The sequence below is a fragment of the Leucoraja erinacea genome, chromosome 31, assembly GCF_028641065.1.
Source record: "Leucoraja erinacea ecotype New England chromosome 31, Leri_hhj_1, whole genome shotgun sequence".
Taxonomy (NCBI): domain Eukaryota; kingdom Metazoa; phylum Chordata; class Chondrichthyes; order Rajiformes; family Rajidae; genus Leucoraja; species Leucoraja erinaceus.
Genome location: NC_073407.1, coordinates 8,433,008 through 8,442,968, shown reverse-complemented (window position 1 = coordinate 8,442,968; position 9,961 = coordinate 8,433,008). Strand labels below are relative to the sequence as shown.

General features: G+C 47.3%; 1 protein-coding gene across 2 annotated transcripts in view; it reads left to right on the top strand.

The window, feature by feature from the left end:
• Positions 1 to 897: 897 nt before the first annotated feature.
• Positions 898 to 9,961, top strand: part of LOC129711874 (serine/threonine-protein kinase Nek6-like) — a 117,418-nt gene continuing 108,354 nt past the window's right edge. Inside the window, exon 1 of one of the 2 annotated variants that reach the window (XM_055659858.1) lies at positions 898 to 1,228. The gene's annotated coding sequence lies outside the window, so the exon portion shown is untranslated. The remainder of the gene's footprint in view (positions 1,229 to 9,961) is intronic. The other variant, XM_055659859.1, reaches the window with a different exon arrangement.

Sequence of the window (9,961 nt, the reverse complement as noted above, 5' to 3'; positions counted from 1 at the left end):
TGCAGAGAGTAGTGCGTTCGGCCGAACGCACTATGGGAACTTCACTCGCCCCCCTGCAGGAACTATACAACAGGAGGTGCAACTCCAGAGCAAATAAAATCATGGGAGACCCCTTCCACCCCTGCAACGGACTGTTCCAGCTGCTACGGTCAGGCAAACGCCTCCGTTGCCATGCGGTGAGAACGGAGAGGTTGAGAAGGAGTTTCTTCCCAGAGGCCATTCGGACTGTAAACGCCTATCTCACCAGGGACTAACTCTACTGAACGTTTTTCCTTCCATTATTTATTATGTAAAAGAATGTGTGTGTTATGATTGTGTTTATAGTTTGTTTGGTTGTTTGTCTTTTGCACAAAAGTCCGCGAGCATTGCCACTTTCATTTCACTGCACATCTCGTATGTGTATGTGACAAATAAACTTGACTTGAATGAGTGTAAATGGGTGCTTGGTGGCTGCCAAAAAGCTGGATGGGCCGAAGGGCCGTTTCCCCTGCTGAATGACTCAGTAACTCTCAGCTCCAGCTGTGAGGCCGGTCCCGGCACATCTGGCCCGGGGACACCGCGCTGTTGAGGGGCGGTGAGGGCCAGTGGAATCCGCCGCTCTCTGAGACGGGCAGAGGGAGAACGGCGAAGGAGCTCATAATTGCTGGCTAATCTGGTTTCAATTAAGAAGAAACATAAACCAGCCTAGCACACGTGATTCCAGAGAGAGAGAGAAAGAAAGAAAGAAAAAAAAAGAAAAAAGCCTCCAGCATTCTTTAGCAATACAAGGTTTCATTTATCTGCAGTTTGGCTGAAAGTTGCATTTTCTCTCCCACCAACCCTCCCCTATCCACCATCAAGCCTCTCAAATCCCACCCCTTCCCCTCACTATGGCACAACATACAGATGCAAAGCCTTTCCAGCTCTCTACTGTCTGCTGTCCTGGTACACCGCTTGCCGCAGGCTAGTGCCGGCAATAAGGAAATCGAGTCAAAACTTCAGCCACTTTCTTTGCAAAAGGCAGTCTCTCCTCCCCTCCAGAAAAAAAAAACTCAGTCCACCTCTCCCTTCTGGGAGGGCTTGCGTGGCATGTGAGCTGAACCAGGCTGAGAGCGTGAATGCATTTTCGAGCACCCGTGAGGACAGGTTGGTTTGCAAGGGGAAAAACTTCCACACAACTTTACTTTGCTGAACCGGTTTACACAATCTGCAGCGCAGTCCCCGTGTCAGTCGCAGGCTACAGGTTGCGGTAGGTCTCCTGTTTACTTCACTTTTTATAACTAACGCCTGCTTTGCTCACTCGGCTCTGCGTCGGAGTCTCTTGCTGCTGCGACTGGCCTGATCTCTGCTTTAAGTGCGTTTGCATTGAATCCAACGTGGACGGGTTGGAATTCACATATATATATATATATATCTGTGGTCTGAATCGTTCCAGACCTGGAGTGGAGGAATTGTTGCCCTTCCTCACTGCCCCACCCCCAAGCCATATGACACGGGCAGCTCTGGGTGTTAGAAAGCTGTAGAATTCTTCAGGCCAACTTGATAAAAGTTTTACAGACACCAGGAGCTGGTTTACAGATATACACAAAGTGCTGGAGCGGGTTAGGCAGCATCACTGGCGGACACGGGGAGGCGACGTTTCGGGTCAGGACCAACAGTGAACCACAAATTCCCCAATTTTACGCAACCCCCACTCATTTTTCCTGCCTTCTCTGACCTGTGCCCCACTCTCTATCCACCACCACATCCCTCTCCCCCCTCTCTGACCTGTGCCCCACTCTCTATCCACCACCACACCCCTCTCCCCCCTCTCTGACCTGTGCCCCACTCTCTATCCACCACCATAACCCTCTCCCTCTCCCTCTCCTCCCCCCTTTCACTATCCCTCCTCTTCCAACTAATATCGTTCCATCTGGCTTCACGCCACCTCCTCTTCTTATCTGAAACCTTGTCTCCGTTTCATCTCTGGCCTTTGTCCAGCGACCTCCCCTCCCCCCCACCCCCCCCTTTCCCTTCTCACCTATATCCACCTATCACTTGCCAGTCTTTGTCCCGCTCCCGGTTGGGACAATTTTAGGCCGGTCCATTTCAAGATTGTTTTGGGATTTCTAAGTGGAGTTCGTCATGTATTATCCTTTTTTGATTTCAAAATAAGCCTTCATCTCACATTCCCTCCACCCATTTTAAAGAGGGTATTCACTCAGGGTGTAGTTAGACTGGTCAGAGGTTTATCTGGTTCCCTGTGCTCTTCACGCGTACTGCATTTGGAGTATTGCAGACAGTTCTGGTCGCCCCATTACAGGAAGGATGTGATGGTTTTGGTCCGGGTGCAGAAGAGGTTTACCAGAATGTTGCCTGGATTTATTATTATTATTATGTTCAAGAAGGAACTGCAGATGCTGGAAAATCCAAGGTAGACAATAATGCTGGAGAAACTCAGCGAGTGCGGCAGCATCTATGGAGCGAAGGAATTAGGCAAAGTTTCGGGCCGAAACCCTTCTTCAGACTGATCAACCTTCAGTCTGACGAAGGGTTTTGGTACGAAACATTGCCTGTTCCCTTCGCTCCATAGATGCTGCCGCACTCGCTGAGTTTCTCCAGCATTTTTGTCTACCTTTTATTATTATTGTCGTGTGCAGCAAGATACAGTGACAAGCTTTTTGTTACGTGCTGTCCAGTCAACAAAAAGACCACATGATCACAACCAAGCCGTCCACAGTGTACAGCTACAGGATAAAGGGTAGAATGTATAGTGCAAGGTAAAGTCCTGTGAAGTCCGATTAAAGATAGTTTGAAGGTCTCCAGTGCAGTGGTCAAGACCGCTCTCTAGTTGGTGAGAGGATGGTTCCGTTGTCTGATAACAGCTGGGAATAAACTTTTCCAGTAATCTGGGGATAGATACCTCCTCACATAATTGCTATTTGGTATTTACTACAAGGAGAGGTTATACAAAATTGGATTGTTTTCACTTGAATGACCCTTCTTGATCTTGGGGTCCAACTCCATAACTCACTGAAAGTGGCCACATGAGTAAATCCAGTGGTAAAGAAGGCTTAAGGTGTGTTTGCCTTCATTGGTTGACTCTTGAATATAAGAGTCAGGATGCAGCTGTACAGGACTTGTGGTTCGGCCACATTTGGAGTATTGCGTGCAGTTCTGGTCGCCCCATTGTGCTGTTTAAGAGGCTTTAAGATAAACTGGTGGTAATGCAGTGAATGGAGGGTTATGGATCATGTGCAGGCAGATGAGGGTAGTTTAACCTGGTGTCAGGTGTGGCACATACATTTTGGGTGGAAGGGCCTGTTTCTGTGCTGTACCGTTCTGTGTTGTATGTTCTACAATCCCAGGCTGTGTCTTTACAATGGATTAAACAACTTAAGTGTTGTCAGAGTAGACACCAAGTGTTGGGGTAACTCTGCAGGTCAGGCAGCATCTCTGGAGGAAAAAGTATGCGTGACGTTTCGGGTCGGAACCCTTCTTGGGACTGCTCACTTAAGTGCTGACAGGTTTAAGTCTCCAGCCAAACGCAATGCTTCTGAGTTTTGACCAGTCCAACTTCTTAATAAGGTTTTGATATACCACTGGGGACGGCACAGTGGCTCAGCGTTGGAGTCCCCACCTTACAGCGCCAGAGACCCGGGTTCGATCCTGACTACAGGTGCTTGCCTGTACGGAGTTTGCATGTTCTCCCCATGATCTGCGTGGGTTTTCGCGGGAATTTTTGATTTCCTCCCACGGTCGGTATAAATGTATCTAGTATATTTCCCTAGTGTGCGTAGGATTAAGTTATTGTGCGGGGATCGTTGGTTGGTGTGGACTTGGTGGGCCGAAGGCCTGTTTCTGCGCTGTAAACACTAAACTAACTGGGTATAAATCTCTCTAATACTGTATGTAGCAAGATGATCATTAACTTCTTCAGATGTCAGGCAAAGCCCCATCCATCCTATCAAGTTCAACTTCAAGTTACATTTATTGTCACATGCACCAAGTGGTACAGTGAGATTTGAGGATCAGAAGAACACTGTGAATAATAGTGGGTAAAGTTATGCCTAGAGCAGTGGTTCCCAACGTGGGGCGTACGCCCCACAGGGGGGCAATTTGATTTTTAAGGGGGGCAATTGAGCGCAACTGAGGAGGTCTGGGTCCAAATTTCCGATTTTTATTTTTTTGGATTTTCCATCAGGTAAACATATGTAGTTTATGTTTCAGATGTTATTTTGAGTAAATAATTTTTTTGGGGTAAAAAAGGTCTTTATTGTGTTGTTATTACATAATCACCGCGCCATCGCTCTTCATGCACGTCGCACGAAGCGCGCGAGGTCATGGGAGAAACTTATTTATTGAACCATGTTCTTTTGAAGCTTGTTTAAACCAAGGTATTGAAATGATAAGAATTATATATCACCACATGGGGGGGGGGCATCAGGATTTTAGAGGTGATTAGGTGGGGCATGGCCAAAAAAAGGTTGGGAACCACTGGCCTAGAGTTGATGCTTGTTGCACTGTTGCAAAGAAGATGGTTGTCGGTTCATTATCCAGGACCTTTCTGCCTTGTTCCCTGCATTACAACGATGACTGCCCTTCCAGAAAGACTTCAGTGGCCGTGAGTGTGTTGGGATGTCTTTTAGAGTTTAGAGGTACAGTGATCACGTGTGCTATCCTACACACCAGGGGCAATTTACAGAGGCCAATTAACCTACAAAACCATTTGTCTTTAGGGTGTGGGAGGAAACCGGAGCTCCTGGAGAAAACCCACGCAGTCACAGGGAGAATGTACAAACTCCGTACAGAAAACACCCGTAGTCAGGATCGAACCTGGGGCTCTGGTGCTGAAAGGCAGAGCTCTACCACTGCGCCACCATGCCACCCTTGATTCAGTAAGATTCTACTAGAGTGTAGATCTATATTGTTCAGCCACACATGCATAGACAAGCCTCTCAGTCCAGGAATTAGCCGAGTGAACTCTTATCAGAGTGTCGGGTTTCTTTACATTGGAAGCAAGGCCTTTGTCTCAGCAGAGTTGCCGCGTTTACACTGGCATGGGATAAAGAGGCGGGGTTAATGGAAACGTCCACAGGATGTTTGAAATCTCTGACAGATGGAAGGGTGCCAAGCACAATTTAGACACAGCATTAGAACGCTCACCAATGTAAGATTAAGCAATCAGTGCTACGCTTAATAACCACATCCAGCTGCTGTCAGCCAGGCTCTCTGGTGAGAGGCACTCTCAGGATGGGAGCCACTCCGTGTGGGAAGCCAAGGCCTTGATCGGCATGTTTGGCACAGGGCCATCAGGGACCATCGACTTCCACCGAGCTAAGCGCTCAGACCTGCGGAGGTCACAACGCAACGGTTTGATCGTTAAATTCTCCAATTTTAGATTGGGTGGCACGGTGGCACAGAGGTAGTGTTGCCGCTTACATCACCAGAGACCAGGGTTCGATCCTGACTACAGGTGCTGTACCTATGGAGTTTGTACATTCTACCTGTGACCGCATTTGTTTTCTCCGGGTGTTTTGGTGTCTTCCCACACACCACAGATGTACAGGTTAATAGGTTTATTGGCTTCTGTAAATTGTAAATGTTCCCTAGTGTGTAGGATAGTGCTAGTGTACTGCCAGTCGGTGCAGTGGGCCGAAGAGCCTGTTCCCTGCTGTATCTCTAAAAATCTAACATCTAAAGTCTAACCTGGCTATTCCTATCTGAGTGTGGTAACAGCTGTCTGCTTCCAACATCAATATGATCATCTACAACCGAGGCCCTGTCTGCAGAAGATGGCATCTAGCATCAAGGATCCCCAGCAAGGGAACATACACTCATGGGCAGGTACATAGAAACATAGAAATTAGGTGCAGGAGTAGGCCATTCGGCCCTTCGAGCCTGCACCGCCATTCAATATGATCATGGCTGATCATCCAACTCAGTATCCCGTACCTGCCTTCTCTCCATACCCCTGATCCCCTTAGCCACAAGGGCCACATCTAAGTCCCTCTTAAATATAGCCAATGCAGTAGCCCAACACTAGATTAAGGCTGAAGAAGGGTCCCTACCAGAAACTTTGCCTATCCACGTTCTCCAGAGATGCTGCCTGATCTGCTAAGTTACTCCAGTACTTTGTATCTTAGTTTTTTTGTAAAACAGCATCAGCAGTTATAGAGTCATACAGCGTGGAAACGGGCCCTTCGGCCCTACTTGCCCACGCCAGCAACATCTACACTAGTTCTTCCTGTACACACTTGGCCCGTATCCCTCGAAATCTATCCTATCTATGTCCCTGTCTAAATGTCTCTTTGGCATTGTGATAGTATCTGCTTCGACTACCTCCTCTGTTAACTTGTTCCATACACCCACCACCCTTTGTGTGTACAAAAATATTATCCCTCAGGTACGATGGCGCAGCAGTAGAATTGCTGCCTTACAGCACCAGAGACCCGTGTTCGATCCTGACTACGGGTGCTGTCTGCACGGAGTTTGTTTGTTCACCCCATGACTTGGGTCTGTTTCCCCCGTAGAGCTCCGGTTTCCACCCACACTCTAAAAATGTACAGGTTTGTAGGTTAATTGGCTTGGTAAAATTGTAAAGTGCCCCTAGTGTGTGTGTATGGGATTGCAGGTCGGCTTGGACTCAGTGGGCCGAAGGGCTGCTTCTATGCAGTATCGCTAAACTAAATTAAAGGCACTAAAATTAAATCGTTCCCCCCTCTCCTTAAACCTATGTCCTCTGTCCTCTCTATAGTCTCTTTTAATGCACACGGAGAGTGCAAAGGTAGACAAGTCAATAAACTAAACCAGTTTTGCCTGTTTATGAGTATTGGGACAGTTTTATCTTGTGGGTGTGGTCAGGTGAACGAGTTTAACATGACTCTTATCAACCGGAAACTAAACTTAAGTCTTGCAAAAACAGTCAATTAGTTGTCAGGTTAAAATGATAACCGCACGATGAAATGGTTAATCATTTTAAATGGTCAGGAAACAAAAAAGGCTCGTTCTTTCATCGGTACACAAAAATGCTGGAGAAAATCAGCGGGTGCAGCAGCATCTATGGAGCGAAGGAAATGGGCAACGTTTCGGGCCGAAACCCTTCTTCAGACTGATTTCTTTCTTTCCTCGAGTGGGTCTTTGAGCGTTCGGGATGTCGCGATGGTCTTGACAGTCCCAATCTCTTGTTGAAAACTAAAGTCTGACAGTGCACTAGTGACTGTGAAAAAATAGTTGCTGAACACAGCACAACAATAGGGGAAAGGGTAAGCTCAGTGTATCCCAACAATAAATCACCCCAAAATTAGCACGGCCCAATAATAAATCACAGGCAGAAAAATTAATCATAGCCACTGCATCCTTATTATTCATAAGTGCACATATGCCAGATGGACTTCAGAATATTCTCGTGAAAATTTAACCCTGCTTGGCTGGTTCCGTTCAAGTTTTCGTCCAGCACGGAAACAGGCTCTTCGGCCCATCAGGTCCATGCCGACCATCGATCACTTGTTCTCACTAGTTCTATGTGATCCCGCTTTCGCTTCCACTCCACTCCACGTACAGAGGCCAAAATTAATCTATGGGGTGTGTGAGGAAACCGGAGCACCAGGAGGAAACCCACGCGGTCACAGGGGGAACATGCAAACTCTGTGCAAGCAGCAACCGAGGTCAGGATCAAACCCGGGTCTCCTGTCCTGTGAGGTAGCCGCTATTAAATGGTTTTCAGAAGAGGGACTTTATCTTAATGATACATCTAGTTTCCTCTCCCCTGACACTCAGTCTGAAGAAGGGCCTCGACCCGAAATGTTACCTATTCTTTCTCTCCAGAGATGCTGCCTGTCCCATGGAGTCACTCCAGTATTTTGTGTCCATCTTCTCTTACTGACACTCAGAATCCAGAGCACTGCAACAAGTCTCACACCTTCATACCAAATAAAACCCATATATAAAATCTGACGGACTCGAGCATCTGAAATTAAGAAAAACACAAAAAGCTGGAGACACCAGCTGGTCAACAGGCAAAGAAACATAATTTGAGTCATAAAGTCGTACGCCACGGAAACAGGCCCTTCGGCCCAACTCATTCATGCTGATCAACATACCCCATCTAAGCAAGTCGCATTTGCCCACGTTTCACATCCCTCTAAACCTTTCCTGTCCAAGTGTTTTTTAAATGTTGTTATTGTACCTGCCTCAACTGCCTCCTCTGGCAGCTCGTTCCATATACCCACCACCCTGTGAGTGAAAAGGTTGCCCCTCATGTTCTTATTAAATCTGTCCCCTCTCACCTTAAACATATGCCTTCTGGTTCTTAATTCCCCTATTCTGGGGAAAACCACTCTGCCAATTCACCCTATCTATTCCTCTCATGATTTTGTACACATACACATCGCCACTGCACTCTAGGGAATAAAGTCCTAGCTTGCCCAACCTCTCCCTGTAGCCCAGGCCCTGGAGCCCCAGCAACATGCTCGTAAAACTCCCGGCAACATTCTCGTAAATTCACGCCTTCAGAAGCCAGGTCCACACCTTGTTCAGAGAGGGTCTTGTTTTCACTTGTTGAGCTTAGTTTAGAGATACAGCATGGAAACAGGCCCTTCGAACCCACGAGTCCACACCGACCAGCCATTCCCGCACACTAGCACGATCCCACATACGCCAGGGACAATTTACAATTTTAAAATTGTAAATTGTCCCTGGCGTATGTGGGATAAGCCAATTAACCTACAAACCTGTAGGTCTTTGGACTGTGGGAGGAAACTGGAGTCGGTCACAGGGAGAACGTACATACTCTGTACAAACAGCACCCGTAGTCAGGATTGAACCCGGGTATCTGTCGCTGTAAGGCTGTACCACGGTGTCCCCCTTTTTCTGTGACCTGCCCTCAATGGAGATGCACTCCGGCCAGCGAAACACTTGCAACATATTTTTTTACATTCCTCTGCTCTCCCCAAATCTCCCCTCCTCACCTAGATATTTCCACTCTAGTGGGAGAGTCTAGGACTAGAGGTCACAGCCTCAGAATTAAAGGACAATCCTTTAGGAAGCAGACAAAGAGGAATTTCTATAGTCAGAGGGTGGAATTCTTTGGACTGTGTATAACCCACACAGTCACTAACTGCATACATGCAGCACCTGTCTTACTGATCGGACCTGGGTCGCTGGCGCTGTGAGGCAGCAACTCTACCACTGTGCTAGTCTGCCACCTTTTCCTTCAGATATTTACAGTTATGTGTCGCTGTTCTCTGTTCTCTTTTAATGCAAATTTAGATCAATGATATTTTATGCTAAGAGTAAACATATTTTCCTTCTGAAAAATGGACTTGGTGCAGGTATTTAGTGGTGAATTGAGTTAGCCAGAGATCGTGTGGTTATTTTAACTGGGATGATTATACTTCTGCTATCTCGATCTTCAGTTCCTCGCACCGAGTCTACAGCTGGCAGAGTGGTTAGACAGACTGGAGACTTTCCAATGCTTGTCACATCCAAAATTGACCCAAGTTTGGGGGAGGGGTGTGTTTATCTGTCTGCGAGAAAAGCATTGCTGCCAGCAGCTTCCATTACTGGAGTTCCTTCAACCTTGCCGGAGCAGTGCTAGGTTTAGTTTGGCTTATTATCACCTGCACCGAGGTACAGCGAAAAGCTTTTTTGTTGCGTATTTGCATGCGATCCAGTCAGTGGAAAGACTACATATGATTACAATCAAAGATAGACTCAAAATGCTGGCGTAACTCAGCGGGACAGGCAGCATCTCTGGAGAGAAGGAATGGGTGCTTTCTTGACAAGAGCGTCTCTGTGGTCTGGTCAAGTTGTTGGCGATACTTAGTCCCAGGAACGTGCTGTGAGAGAGGGGGGCCTAATAGGGACCCACTATTTCGAAGACTGAAGTAATATGTGGCGCGGTGGCCTTGCAGTAGAGTTGGTGCCTTACAGCGCCAGAGACTCGGGTTTGATCTGGGTGCTTGTCTGTACGGAGTTTGTACGTTCTCCCCGTGACCTGCGT